Source organism: Lissotriton vulgaris, chromosome 3_1 (genome assembly GCF_964263255.1).
Source record: "Lissotriton vulgaris chromosome 3_1, aLisVul1.2, whole genome shotgun sequence".
Taxonomy (NCBI): Eukaryota; Metazoa; Chordata; class Amphibia; order Caudata; family Salamandridae; genus Lissotriton; species Lissotriton vulgaris.
Genome location: NC_141689.1, coordinates 1,997,476,641 through 1,997,492,807, shown reverse-complemented (window position 1 = coordinate 1,997,492,807; position 16,167 = coordinate 1,997,476,641).

The window sequence follows — 16,167 nt, the reverse complement described above, 5'->3', positions numbered from 1 at the left end:
TCTACACATTTGACTTTTGAAGTTGCAATCTTAGTTTTGCAAACAATAGATAAATGACCTTTATTTTTGCATTTAGAACAAATGACATGCAAAGCTGGACATTTTTTATCATGTACCAAATGGCCAACTTTGTCACACCTAAAACATTTAGGAACAAAAGGCTTACTTTTACTTTTAGACACAACTTCTGTTTTGACTACATGTTTCCCCAGGTTTAACAGCTTGATCACCTCCTTTAACAACTTGAACAGCTGCTTGTTTATCTCTTTTGATAATGTCAATACATTTCAAAGAATGTTCAACCCTCTTAGCTACTTGAACAAACTCGTCTAAAGATGGTTCATCTCTCAACCAAAGTTCTTCACGTATTCTTTCTATGTTCCATCCTAACATGAACTGGTCACTAATCCTTTCTTCTGAATATTCCGCAAACTTACAGCTCAAAGCAAGTTTCCTAAGTTGAGTGATGTAACTTTAAACAGTCTCTCCTTCATTTTTCCACTTTTATCCCAAAATTATATTTTTCTAATATGTTGTTAACTTTGGGTAAATAATGTTTATAGAGCTTTTTCATGCAAATTTCGAATTCATTTAAATCTCGACCTTCTGAATCACTAATGTTCAGGAAGGTGATCAAATACAGCTTGACCTTCAGATTCTAAGCAAAGAAGAAGAAGATAAGATCTACGCTTTGCACGCAAACTTACACCAAACACTAAAGCGTACCGCTCAAAAACTTTTTTCCATTTCTGCCATTTGATGGGTGGATACCCAGCAGACATAAGAAAGAAAGGAGAAACAGTAACATTCTGCATTCTTTAGCGTTTAAACAACAGAGAGAGAGACAATACAGAAGTGTAACTGTTCTGTGCGTTTAGGACAACGGTGACAGGGGGAGAAACACTTGAAACTATTATACCAGTATAATATACTATATAATATGCGCTGATACACACCGTAAAAGTGTGTGCATGTCACAGGAAACAAATGCTGGAACACTCCAAACAATTGTGTGCGTGTCACAGAATTGGCACGCTGAGAAGTGGCACGCTAAACAATGAGAACCTGCACTTTGGTTAATTGTGAAATTAAACAAACAAAATAATTCACAAAAGTGTACATTAGTTGATTTAGAACAAGTGCATGTGTCACAGAAACAACGCAACTGATGTAATAACTATGCACTATCAAGTGCGTGTGTTTAGTACACCAGCCAAATTAGGAACAAGTGTGCGTGTCACTTATGCGGTACGCAACTCTCCAGAATGCTGACTCTGACATATGTGTGCGTGCCACAGTATTGACCCACCGGTCATAGAAAGTTAAGGATAATGAAGTGTGCGTGTCACAGAAGTGGCACACTGACTTTTGTGTATGTGTGCGTGTCACAGAATTAACAGTCCCATCAAAGTAACTCCAGGATCATCAAGTGTGCTTATCACTGAAGTGGCACACAATGTGAAAAGCATGCCAACGTGACACTCCAGAGAAGAATGAAGGTTGCGTTCTAGACACTCAGAGGCTTCCTCACCGCGCGATGAACAAGGGAAGTAAGAGGATTCTTGTGCTCACGAGTGCGAATGTGAGGTAAGCTTAAAAAATATACCTCTAAAATCGTATGTTGAAGTGGGAAACACAGCGTAAAATTCAACTGAATAAGTACATTGAAACAAGCGCAGGAAACGTGTAAAATTCACCAGGGGGGAATTTCCCGCAAAATGGAAACGAGCCTCCATCTTACCCCTCCTAAAAAAATCCAATCTGGACATAGCCGAGTTGAACAACTAACAGCCTATTGCCAGATTGCCCCTCCCAGCTTAAATTATGGAAGGCTCTTTAAACACGCAGCTAAGCACCTTCTTGAGAACAGGAGAACATTTAGACCCATGCCAACATGGTTTCCGTGCAGAACAGAGCACGGAATCTGCCCTAATCAAGTCTGTGGAAGACATTAGAAGAGTGTTGGACGAAGGAGGCAGAGCCGCCCTGATCTTGTTGGATCTCTCCGCGGCCTTCGACACGGTCCATCACAAGTTGCTGGTGGACCGGTTGAGGGCCTGCGGAGTTCAAGGAAAGGCATTGAAGATCTTACAGGCCTTCCTTTCCAACAGGACTCAGACGGTGGCACTAGGGGACTTTGAATCACGCCCTTTTGTGCTCCCTTGTGGAGTTCCCCAGGGCTCCTCCTTGTGCCCAACCCTTTTTAATGTGTATGTTTCTACCCTAGCGCCGATAATTCAATCTTTTGGTTTTAACCTCACAGCATATGCGGATGATACGCAGATAGTGGTGTCACTGCTGCCGGGTGAAATAACTAGCACAGCTGATAGGTTCAAAGGCTGCATGCGAGAAGTGGGTATTTGGATGGCACAAAACTGTCTCAAGCTCAACTCGTCAAAGACAGAAGTGCTACTTTTTGGCTCCAAAGACAACTTCTGGTCCCTGAGATGGTGGCCAGAAGAAATGGGCATTCTCCCCTCCCCAGTGACTAAGGTGAAAAATGTAGGCATCCTGGTTGACGATCTACTATCTTTTAAACCGCAGATCAACGCACTTGCCTCCTCCACGCACTTTATCCTCAAAACAATTAGGAAAGTGCTGCCATTTTTGGAGGTAGAGCATAGAAAAACAGTGGTCTCCGGACTAGTCCTCTCACGGTTAGACTACTGTAACAGCCTTATGCTGAACGCCCAACAGGGCATTCTAAACAAGCTCCAGACCCTACAGAATTCAGCCGCACGCCTGATAACAGACACCCCCAAGTTCGCATCAGTTGCCCAGGACCTGGTAAAACTGCACTGGCTGCCAGTTCGGAAACGAATAACTTTCAAGGCACTCTGTGTGGTTTTCAAAGCATTACACGACCTCGGCCCTCGATGTATGAAGCTGCTATTCCACTGGCATAAGCCGGCTAGAACCCTAAGATCAGGGCAGCAGGCACTGGTATCAGTCCCGAGAGTCAAGAAAGCAAGATGGGGGGGGGGCAGGAGTTTTTCCCTAGGCGCAGCAGTAGCCTGGAATAAACTACCCTTCAACATTAGACAGTTGCCAGACCTGTTATCTTTTAGAAGAGCACTGAAGACCTGGCTCTTTACACATTAAAGCTCCTTACTCTCACACCCTATTTCAACCATGTTAGTGCCAGGACACCTCCGGGTAACAGTGCGCTCTAGAAATGTTTAAAAAAAAATAAAATAAATAAATAAATAAATTAATAAATAAATAAATAAAACTGTACACCTATTCTTTTTCCTCATACCCACTATTCATTGAGACTGGAAGTGAATTCAAGCTGGATTACCAAGCATACAATATCAAAAATCATAATACCACCTCCTCATACTTTGTCATAATACTGGTTGGCAAAATTATCCTTTTTAATTTCAAGATACAGTTTATGACATTTTATAAACGTAAAAGAGTAAAAGATAACATGCTGTGAGAAAGCACACAGGAATGAGAATGATCAAATGTAGTAGCATGAAAGAATCAAATATGTCAGTTCAAATACACTGGATGTATTGAAAGAGAGGAGTAATGATGGAAAGGGGAAGATAGAATAGCATTGGATGGAGAGTGCGAAAGACAAGGAAAAGAGAGGAAAAAGTGGGCTGCACCAGAGGGGTCAAGGGTAGGCTTAGATAGTTAGGACTCAAAGATTGGTTAAGACTTAGGGATTAACAATAGCTAAGGAGAGATGCTAGCAAATACAAGGCTTCTATGGTGGCTTTGATGAGTTAACAAATGTAACAGTTTCTTCCATATATTTATGTCTGAGGTATGTATTTTTAGGTATTGATATAAAGAGTTATCTGCCCCTAGTAAATTTAGCCCAAGCCCACCATGTGTGTATGGAGAAATGCTTATAATCCTTTCATAAAAATAAGATGATTTTAACTTTTAAGATAATTATGCAATCTAACGGGGCTAGCTCTAATGTGAAACGTTTTTGATGCAATAATGCACCACTGCCGGAAAGTCCTTGCTTCAGCATCTCCCACACACAACAACACTCATTCTCAGCAGTAGTCACTTCCTTCTGAAACTCTTGAGAGGACTAATTAAGATTTAAGTACCTGCCCTGTGCCCATCTGTAGGCACTCATAAACACATCTTTTTAGAGTGTACCTTCTAAATGGGCAATTCTGCTCTGTCTTGAACCTCCTGTGTTTCATTCAGTTGTTTTCTTCTTGTCCACTGAAGGGTGCTATTACATCCAATATCACATGTAATCTGCGGGTACACTTTTATAGCACCAACATTCTCCTGAATGACCAAGCACTACAGAAATATCTTAAATAAGAAAATATTTTGGGAATTCACTAGTTCCACATTTGTGGATAGCACATTTAACTTTGTCCTTAAATGATAATTTTTCCAGTTGAATCAATGACTGCCTAGCATCTACTTGATGGACAAAGGACCTGATTTAGAGTTTGGTTGACAGGATACTCCATTATAAACATGATAGTGTACCCTGTTAGTCAGTCTCTTGGTCTGCCCACCTTCTTTTAGCGAATGGCAAACCATGAGCTTTCTATCGACAAAAATAACTAGGGTTCCATTGATGGAAAATTCCTTCGAAGACCCAGAAGATTAAGAGCTGTAATAGGGAGGATATTACACCCTCCACCCTATTTAGGGTGTAATGTCCCCTTTTCTGTCTTTCACTGCCAGGTATAAAATGTCTCAATTATTATTGCTTTATTTAACTTTTTAAATTGTTCTATATTTACATAAGCTTTGTATTGCCCTATAAGTAGTATAGCTCTCTAGAAATAGCTTTTGCTGTTCCATTAAACAAATCTTGGCTTTTCTCCGAGCCCCGCCTTAATGCTAAGGCCCAATTACCGAATGTGAACGAATATACTGTGGAAAATCTGCCTTTTCTGCATAGTCACTCTGGATTTCTTTTGCCTTTTGCTGGACCGTATTTCTGCTGGATTTAGAGCTGTGTTCATTTTCTCCATGTCAACCAGTCTGTGCCCCATTTTAAACATGGTTGAATTGCCTTTTACTAATTGGCACATTTAACTTGTCCGTAAGTTGCTAGTATTTTATGTAGAAAGTGCACCCAGATACTTGTGGATTGCAGTATATATTGTACCATCCAAAACAGTGGCAGGCAAAATTGACTTCAGGTCTAAATTATGTATTCTAACCACTGCAGTTTAAAACCTGTAGTACAGCCTAATGAAATACCCCATTCTGGCAGGTGAATACCTCTTTTTTTAATAATTGAATGCCAAAGTCCTAAATGCTATTTTAACTGTGAGGAGGTTCTAGTTGGTCCAAAGAGAAACACTAGAAAGTAAGGTAAAATATTGGTTTTGCTACCTCTGAGTTGGGACCAACTACGAACATGATTAGGCCACTGTTTCATATATTTATTAAAAGCACAACTCAATGCTGACGTCTGATTTTTTGATAACTGTTAAGGTAAAGTGACTTTTAGAAAGTTACCTTTTTACTACCTGAAGCTGCTAGACACTAATTTGTATTAGCTTCACAGCAGTAGCCCAGCACGATTAGCTCTGAGAAGATGTGAAACCTGCTTCGAGAGCCAACACAATAGATTGTGTGTGGGGAAGTGTTTTGTAACTTAACTTACTTCAAGGTGGCCTGCCCTGTCATAAGGAAATGTTAGCTGACAGCTGGACACTCCCCAGCTTTTGTTCTCATAGTCAATCTGGCATAAAACCCATAGCAGGAACTGGCCCCAGAACTGTTTTAAAGGGACAACAGAGGAGGGCACTCCTCATTACCATTGTATAAGATCCTTGAGTTGGGCGAAAGTATCACGCAAAGCAGGTATTCTTAAGTTGAAATTGAAGTTTTATTCTTAAGCAAGAAGAAACCCATCCAAGTGCTCAGCCAGACAGGGGTCATAGTTACAAGCAATTCAAACAGTACATTCCAATGCTAGGGAAACCAACAGCTGAGTGGAATCTCAGGTAACCATGGTATTGGAACAATGAGTGAGAAGGAGGCAGGATGTCACACACCTTCCCCCGTTAACCAAAGAGAGCACAAGGGAGGTGAGGAAAGATGAATGGGAGAAACGAGGTGAGGTAAAGAGAAAAGCAAAAAAGAATTCAAAGCAAAGGTAACAAAAGTGAACATGTTAGGATACGTAGTCCTTTAAATAACTCAGCCTCTTAACTAACCTAGAGGACGAGCGTGAAGAAACAGAAGATAAATCACGTGGCTTTCACTAACTGGAACACCATTAGTGACAACAGGCTCTTTATAAACAGCAACTCTATTTAAATTCCAAATTCTGTGATCTTGAGTTCTGACAGCGTTATTGAAAACCTTAGTGACAGAAATAGGTTTAGAGAACTTTACCTTGGAACCAAGTAACTTGATTACCACCAAGTCTCCCACATTCACAACAGTGCACTTAGAGGATTTTTTAGAATCAAAGTACATTTTTTAGATAGACCTTTGACTTCCTCCCTCAAATGCCAGACATGTGGTAGCTTATTGGAAGAAGACTGAGAAACTGACTCCTCCACGTTTTCTTCTAGATTCCTCACACAAGAGGGTTCAACCATGGTACATGGAGGCCTACCTTTCAACAGAACAAAAAGTGAAATACCAGTCGTACTGTGAGAAGACACCATATAGGACTCAATTTTCTTTAGGACTTCATCTTTCCAATTAAGGCAAGAGCTTTTCGTCCACGAAATCTCCACAACACAGTTGGTTTCTGGGTGGTAAAGAGAACATCTTTTGTGCCTGATCCCAAGATCTTTTAAAAACATCTCCATTTCACTTGAGACTAAGGGCTCCATTAGGATGTCGGGCGCATTTCCTCCGCCAGGGTAGCGGTGGCCACCGCCACCCTGGTGGAGGCAATCTGCCCGACATCCTTCCCTGCACTCCGCCCGCCATATTACGATGGCGGAGGTGACCGCAGCGGTGGGAAACACCGCCCGCCTGTTTTCCGCCCCGGTCGCCTTGCGGAAAAGGGATAACATGGTGGCGGTGTCTGTCAGACACCGCCAGCCATATTAGAATAGGCATTTTTCAATGCCTGTCCGTGGCGGCACGGAAAGGCATGCGGTGTTCACTCTGGGGGGCCCCAGAGTGACGGCCAAAGGGGGTGGCACACGGGGGGGGTACCTCCCTGCATTTGCATAATCGCAGCGGCAGGCACCGCGCGGTGCCTGCCGCTTCGATTATGCAAATGCGTGCATTTGTTATTAACATTGCGGCGGGCGGTGCAGTGAGCACCGCCCGCCACAATGTTAATTTGAGGAATGCGCCCGCCACTGTGGTGGGCGCATCCTAATGCCAATGTCGGGACCCCTGCCCTTTAGGCGGGCGGTCCCAATTTACGATGGGATGACGGGCGGGCAAAGTCCGCCCGCCATCCTAATGGAGCCCTAACTGTACACCGGTGTCAGTAAGAATAGTTTCTGGATAACCTCTTTGACAATGAGTGTTTCTAGAAACTTTGTGACAACACCAGGTTCAATGCTAGAAGTGAAATGAATCTCAGGCCACCTAGAAAATAACTCGATGAGCACCAAAAGAAACACTTGGCGACCATCAGAGTGGATAGGCCCAAGAATGTCTAAAACCACATCCTTCCAGGGCCCACGAGGAAGTTTTCTGTTGACCATAGGTTGCACCCTTACCAACTTCGTTTTTTCACTAGTTTCACAAACCATGCAATCCCTTATGATCCTTTCAACATGAAGATCCATGCCTGGCCACCAATAAGAGACACAAAGCCTCTCCTTGGTCTTGGACATACCAGAATGGGATTTCTGAGCTAACTCAATCAAAAGCTTGTGCAGTTTCAGTGGAGGAACTCATTTTGTGCCCCCAAATTTAGCGGCCTCATCAGAAGCTTGCCTCTTTGTGTGCCACCCTCTGTGAATAAGAGACAATACGGTATGCAGTCTAAATATGGAGTTTTTTTATCGAGTGGACATAATATCGAGTCAGGAATATCGAGTCTGCAATAATATCGAGGTAAGTAATATCGAGGTAAGTTATATCGATTTTCATAGTGAAAAAAAAATATCGAAGGTGGTAATATCGAGTTGTTAATATCGAGTGTGTAAAAATATTGTTTATGTTTGTAAGTACTTATTATCGAAAGTAAAAATATAGAGTGTTAGAATATCGAATGTAAAAATATAGAATGTTAGAATATCGAAATTTAAAATATAGAGTGCAAGAATATCCATACTTGGATTTTAGATTGTTAAATATGTTAGTTAAGTTATAAAAAAATATATATATATATATATTTATATAATTTTTAATAAATAATTTAAAAAAATTATTTATTTAAAAAAATGTATAATAAAATTTAGGAGCGGGATGTGGGTTTTTAGGGCAATAGGGTGGGTTCTGTTTTAAAAATGTGAATTTGGATTTTTTTTTATTCTAAAAAATATTTAAATGAATGTAAAATAAAATTTAGGAGCGGGATGTGGGATTTTAGGGGAATAGGGTGGGGAGTGTTTTAAAAATGTGAATTTGTAATATTTTTATTTTAATTTAAAAAAAAAATGTTTTTAATTTAAAAAATTTATAATTAAATTTAGGAACAGGATGTGGGTTTTTAGGGGAATAGGGTGGGGAGCGTTTTAAAAATGTGAATTTGGATTTTTTTTTAATTCTAAAAAATATTTAAATAAATGTATAGTAAAATTTAGGAGCGGGATGTGGGTTTTTAGGGGAATAGGGTGAGGAGTGTTTTAAAAATGTGAATTTGTAAAATTTTTATTTTAATTTAAAAAAAAATAAAAACAATTTTTAAAAATTTAAAAAATGTATTATTACATTTAGGAATGGGATGTGGGTTTTTAGGGGAATAGGGTTGGGAGTATTTTAAAAATGTGTTTTTTTTAAATATTATTTTTTTTAAACTTTAAATATTTAATTTTTTTTTAATTTATAATAAAATTTAGGAGTGGGATGTGGATTTTTGGGGTATAGGGTGGGGACTGTTTTGAAAATGTGAATTTGTAAATGTTATTTTTTTAAACTAAATTTTGTAAAAAATGTTAAAAATGTGTAATAAAATTTAGGAATGGGATGTGCATTTTTGGGGGAATAGGGTGGGGAGTTTTGTTAAAATATCTACTTTTAAATGTTAATTTTTTTAAAATTTTAAAAATGTAATTTGTTTACAAAAATTAACTAAATTTATAAGAAAATTTAGGAGTGGGATGTGGGTTTTTAGGGGAATAGGGTGGGGAGTGTTTAAAAAAGGTGATTTAAAAAAAAGAAATTGAAAAAAAAAGAAAAAAAAATATATATATATATATATATATATATATATATATATATATATATATATATATATATATATAAAACATTATAATAAAAGAGGAGTGGGATGTAGATTTTTAGGGTAATAAGGTGGGGAGGGTTTTAAAAATGTGATTTTGTAATATTTTAATTAATTAAAAAACAAATTAAAAAAGTATAATAACATTTAGTAACGGGATGTGGGTTTATAGGGGAATAGGCTGGGGAGTGTTTTTAAAATGTGTATTTTTGAAAAAATAAATTTAATTTTTAGAAATGTAATTTGTTTAAAAATGTTTTTATTTATATTAAAATTAAGGAGCGGGACGTGTGTTTTTAGGGGTATAGGGTGGGGAGTGTTTTAAAAATGTGAATTTGAAAAATGTAATATGTTTGAATTTTAAAATATGTAATTTGTATAAAAAAATAAACAAATTATAATAAAATTTAGGAGTTGGATGTGGTTTTTTAGGGGTATAGGGTGAGGAGTGTTTTAAAAATGTGATTTTGTAAATTTTATTTTTAAAATTTTAAGATTATTAAAAAATTTAAAAAAACAAAAATTAAATAGTAAATTATATTGGTTTTGTGTCCAGTACCTTCCCTGAGTTTGTACTTGGTGGAGAGGGAATATTAAATTATATTGTTTTAGTGTCCAGCCCCTTCCCTGAGTTTATACTTGGTGGAGTGGGAAAAGTAAATTATATAGGTTTTGTGTCCAGCACTTTCCCTGAGTTTGTACTTGGTGGAGTGGGAATACTAAATTATATGGGTTTGGTATCCAGCCCCTTCCCTGACTTTGTACTTGGTGGAGTGGGAATAGTAAATTATATTGTTTGAGTGTCCAGCTCCTTCCCTGAGTTTATACTTGGTGGAGTTGGAATAGTAAATTATATGGGTTTTGTGTCCAGCACCTTCCCTGAGTTTATACTTGGTGGAGTGGGAATAGTAAATTATATGGGTTTGGTATCCAGCACCTTCCCTGAGTTAGTACTTGGTGGAGTGGGAATAGTAAATTATATTGTTTGAGTGTCCAGCACCTTCCCTGAGTTTATACTTGGTGGATTTGGAATAGTAAATTATATGGGTTTTGTGCCCAGCACCTTCCCTGAGTTTGTACTTGGTGGAGTGGGAATAGTAAATTATATGGGGTTTGTGTCCAGCACCTTACTTGTGTTTGTACTTGGTGGAGTGGGAATAGTAAATTATATTGTTTGAGTGTCCAGCACATTCCCTGAGTTCATACTTAGTGGAGTTGGAATAGTAAATTATATGGGTTTTGTGTCCAGCACCTTCCCTGAGTTTATACTTGGTGGAGAGGGAATAGTCAATTATATGGGTTTGGTATCCAGCATCTTCACTGAGTTTGTACTCGGTGGAGTGGGAATAGTAAATTATAATGTTTGAGTGTCCAGCACCTTCCCTGAGTTTATATTTGGTGGAGTTGAAATAGTAAATGTTATGGGTTTGTGTGTCCAGCACCTTTCCTGAGTTTGTACTTGGTGGAGTGGGAACAGTAAATTATATGGGGTTTGTGTCCAGCATCTTCCTTGAGTTTGTATTTGGTGGAGTGGGAATAGTAAATTATAATGTTTGAGTGTCCAACACCTTCCATGACTTTATAGTTGGTGGAGTTGGAATAGTAAGTTATATGGGTTTTGTATCCAGCACCTTCACTGAGTTTATACTTGGTGGATTTGGAATAGTAAATTATATGGGTTTTGTGTACAGCACCTTCCCTGACTTTGTATTTGGTGGAGTGGGAATAGTAAATTATATTGTTTGAGTGTCCAGCACCTTCCCTGAGTTTGTACTTGGTGGAGTGGGAATATTAAATTATATTGTTTGAGTGTCCAGCACCTTCCCTAAGTTTATACTTGGTGGAGTTGGAATAGTAAATTATATGGGTTTTGTGTCCAGCACCTTCCTTGACTTTATACTTAGTGGAGTGGGAATAGTAAATGATAATGTTTGAGTGTCCAGCACCTTCCCTGACTTTGTAGTTGGTGGAGTGGGAATAGTAAATTATATTTTTTGAGTGTCCAGCACATTCACTGAGTTTGTACTTTGTGGAGTGGGAATAGTAAATTATATTGTTTGAGTGTCCAGCACCTTCCCTGAGTTTATATTTGGTGGAGTGGGAATAGTAAATTTTTGGGGTTTTGTGTCCAGCACCTTCCCTGAGTTTGTACTTGGTGGTGTGGTAATAGTAATTTATTTGGGTTAAGGGTCCAGCACCTTCCCTGAGTTTATACTTGGTGGAATGGGAATGATAAATTATTTGGGTTGACTGTTTAGCACCTTGGTAGAATATATAGTTGATGGAGTGGGAATAGTGAATTATAATATGTGAATGTTTAGTATTTTGTGAGAGTATATATAATTATATTAACTATGTTTAACTCATGATGTATGGTAAAATTATTATAACAATATTAAATAATTATTGTAATTGTTAGCAATTAAACAAAAAATTAATCAGAGTCACAGCATGTTTTAAATATTTTATTATTTTCAAAAAGGGGGTAATAAAATAAGAACTCAGAAAATATTTTTATTGACATTTTTTAATGTTATCTGTACATTTTTATTTTCATGATATAAATTAAAAATGTTTTCATTTTCATCACAGTTGTACATTTGTGTCAAAAATGTATTATTGCAAACATAATTTATTACAGTTATTTTTAAGTAAAGTAATATTTATTAAGTGTACGTTTTTTTGTTTATTTTACAGTTTTTAATGTAAAAATAAAGATTTATTTGACAAGTCATATACAACTATTTTTATAAGTTTTTTAACACTATGGTAGTATTTTTAAACTTTTTTTGTAGTATACATATTTATAAACATTAATTAAAAAATGATTGGTTTTGTTAACATTAATATACAATTTATATTTGTGTTTTTTGAAATAAATTATTATTATTAATATATAAAGTATTAATAATAATAATTTTTACAGAGGTAAAGTATTTTTACATTGGTAATGTTTTTAGCTAAATTATTGGTTTCTACAAACAGTAAATAATAGTAATAATAATAACAGTATTGTATATTCATAAAGTCATATAAGTAATTTTTATTAAGGTAAATGTGTGTTTATTTAATGTACAGTCATTGAAAATAACATATAGTACATTGTAATAATTTTTATAACAATGTTACATTTTTGTTTAATTAAAAAAAAATACAATAGTTACATAATGTATATCGTAACATGTGTAAAATAATTTTAGAATGTTATTTAATGTTAATATAAATGGGTCTATTTGTTTGTTTGGGACTATTTTGTAACCGCGTCATGTTATTTTGGGTCATTTTGACATGGAAGAGCTCGCGGTTGGAGGCTGCTTTGCGTTTGGAAGGGTAAGTTTAATTTTAAGTACTTTATTTAAGTTATATGTTTAGTTTGAGTGTTTGTGGAGTGTGTGTAGGTTTTCTATTGTTTGGTAGTTGTAGGATGTGTGTGTTTTAGGCGGTAGTTACGGTTATCGTTTTGGTTCCGGTTTACTCGTTTTGGGTTAGTATGTTGATGAGGTAGGAATATTTATTTATTTTTGTAATTTGTACAGCGCGAACAATTGCCCGTAGGCGTCTCGGCGCTAGAATCTGTGCATGGGTTCCCAAAGGCTGAGCCAGTAACTATTCTTGATCAAATAGCCAAGTCTTTATTTTTCTGAGGAATTGCATCAAGGACTGGCTTTCTTTGATAGATGCTGGTAGGGAGTTCCATAATCTGGGAGCTGCCACTAGGAAGCGTCTATTGCCCCAAGTGACTGTTTTAGTTCGTGGGATCAGCAGGAGTTTAAGGTTGTTGGATCGGAGCGATCTGGTGGAAGAATGGAGCCTGAGTTGGGATTTCAGGAAGTGCGGACCCTGGTTGTGCAGTGTTTTATAGACTATGCACAGCACTTTAAACTTGATTCTATTCCGAATCTTGAGCCAGTGAAGGTCCCTTATTGTCTCAGAGATTGGTGAGAACTTCGGGGTTCCTGACAGGAGACGGGCTGCAGCATTCTGGATGGTCTGCATTTTGTTGGTCACTCTGGCTTGGGCATTGATGAATAAGCCGTTACAATAATCAAGGGATGACAGCACGAGGGAGCTTACCAGCGTCTTGCCTGCTGCGGTTGGTAAGAACGGCATCATTTTCTTGATCAGCCTGAGTTTATGGTGGGCGGTAGCTGCTATTTTGTTTGAGTGGGCCATAAAGTTTAGTTTATCGTCAAATGTCACCCCCAGATTTCTGACGGTGGGGACAGGTATAGGTGGGGTTCCATGGGTAGGGGGCCACCAAGTAGTTGACCATCCGGGTGATAGATGTCCAAATATGACGACCTCCGTTTTTTCAGAGTTTAGTTTTAGGCAATTGGAGGCCATCCACTCTCCAATCGCCCGCATGCCCTCTTGGAAGTTTTCTGCTACCTTTCCTCCATTCCCGTTAATGGCCAACACAAGCTGTGTATCATCTGCGTATGAGGTAAGGCTCATCCCATGGGCCTTGATGACAGAGGCCAAGTCTGACACATAGATATTGAATAGTGTCGGACTAAGGGATGAGCCTTGGGGTACCCCACACAGTAATGAGAGCTTGTCAGATTGAAAGTGCCCCAATGTGACCACCTGTGATCTCCCAGCCAGGAAGGAGGAAAGCAGATTTTTTGCCATGTGGCGGATGCCCATGTTTTCGACACGGTCGACCAAGACCCAAGGAATAGGGTTAGAAATGTAATTTAAATGTTTTGTATTATGTTTAATAATGTTTTAAATTGTATGTTGGGGTGCATTGTGCGCGGGTGGGTATGTTTTTTTTCTATTTTACAGGTACTTCATGTGGATGCCGTTTTTGGGAGAAGATTGCGTTTTTTTTCGTAAGAAGGGTGTCTATTATTGCTTAATATATTAGAGACACACTTTCTAACATTTTCGGTTTTTCCAGGAGCTTTTTTTATCTTTTACACTATTTTCGGGTTTTTAATGGGTTATCGTTGGATCTAATATGGAGAAGAATCGTTTTACATTTTACATTTTATTCATATTACATTTCCATGGAGCGTTTTTTCTGTTTTTGGGAACTATTTTCGGGTTTTTAAGGGTTTTCGAGTGGATTGTGTTGGAGAAGAACTTTTTTGGATTTCGTGTTATTTTTGGATGATCTCGTTTGGATTGTTGGGTGGATTACTTCTAAGGAATGATTTATTTTGTTATAAAGGTTTCTCTTCAGCAACAAAGTGAGTAAGTATTTTTCCTTTTTTGTTTGGGTGGGATTGTCATGTTATTTTTTATGTAATTTTATGGTATATGTTAGAAATTGTAAGGAAATTATTTAGATATATTTAAATAAATATATTAAATATATTTGAATAATTTTGTTACAGTTTCTAACATTTGTTTAATATGTATATTTTATGTTTACTATTTGAATAGTGTAGGAATGTGAGTTATGTTTAAATAATTGTTTTAGCTATGGTAGATAGGTATGGAAGGTATCTGGTAGTTGGGTATAGGGTTACCTGGCTTTGTAAGGTGTTGTACATTTTTTTCGTTTCTTTGCTTAGTTTAGGGCCTATTTGTGTTATAGATTGCTCCATTCGGAGCTCTTGGTAGCTTTGCTCCTTTTGTAATGCTTGAAGGAGTTTATGTAGGGTTAGGGAACCTCTGCCTGTAAAGCATTGTGCCATCCTTCGACAGCGTTGTGGCTTTTAGCTTGTTTATTTAGTGTACTCAGGTAGACGTTCCACCAGGGGATTTGGAATTTTGGTTGCCTTCTGTGTCCTGATCTGTGTAGTCTCCCTACCCATGTATCTTCGAAATATTCTAAGAGAGGGCTTAGTTTTGTTTCATTTTTTTTTTAATAGGGGCTGTCTATTAATAGGTTGTAATGTTCCGCTACGTCTGTAACTGGAACGTAGGCCAGTGCAATTAATTTTTTTACCTGGTAGGCAAAAGTTCTGTCAATATTGGGTGCTTAGGGCAGATTTTTGTATATGTTTCCATATACATTTGTTAAAGTGGTAGTAGCAACCTTGGATTGCTGTGTGAGGGTAGGTCTTTAGAATTGTATTCATCATTGCTTTCTCAAAGTCAATGATCATTTTTTGGGGAAGTAATTATTTGTTAGGTCTTTTATTTTATTTAGTACCTCAGGATAGGTTGTTTTCTGTTTGTTGGGTAGTAGGGCATATATGAAGAGGATATTGCAGTTTTGATAGTATCAATGGATGGTGTATAATTGGCAGAATGGTTTTGGGCATACTGAGAATGTGCCGTCCATCATCCATGCTTCGCATTGGTGTAATTTCACCATATTGTCTGCTGTAGCAAACATTATAATTCTTTTTTCTTTTGATGCATTGTTATATATGATGAAAGGTTCATTATTATGGGTTATTGTTAGTTCAGGGGGAATTTGGACTTGCTCAAAGGTTTTTTGGGCAGATGGTGTAGCTGTAGTTGTTCTTTTTTGCCTAGCTATTGTCCTTTTTAGAGAATCTATAGAAGGGAGTTGGCTTGCTGCATGTTGGGGGAGAGTTCTTAGATGGTCTTTAAGAATAGTTGTAGATGGGCGGTCTATGTTACTGCTTGCTTCTTTTAGTGAGTCAAGCATTTGTCTAATTTCTATTTCTGTCACGTTAGGAGGGTGGTTATGTTCTGTTGTGTTAGTTACAGTTGTTTCCTGAGTTATAGCATTACCATAACATTTATTACTGTAATATTTGCTGCATTTCCAAAATACTTTCAATTGATGTTGTTTTTCTTGGGTATATGTATTGCCCATATAACAAAGAAGCATTTTGCCTTTCTGTGAAGTTACAAATTTTGCTTCTTCTGTCATTGTTCTGTTTTCTTTCTACAGTAAATAAATGTTACATAGAGAAATTTAGATT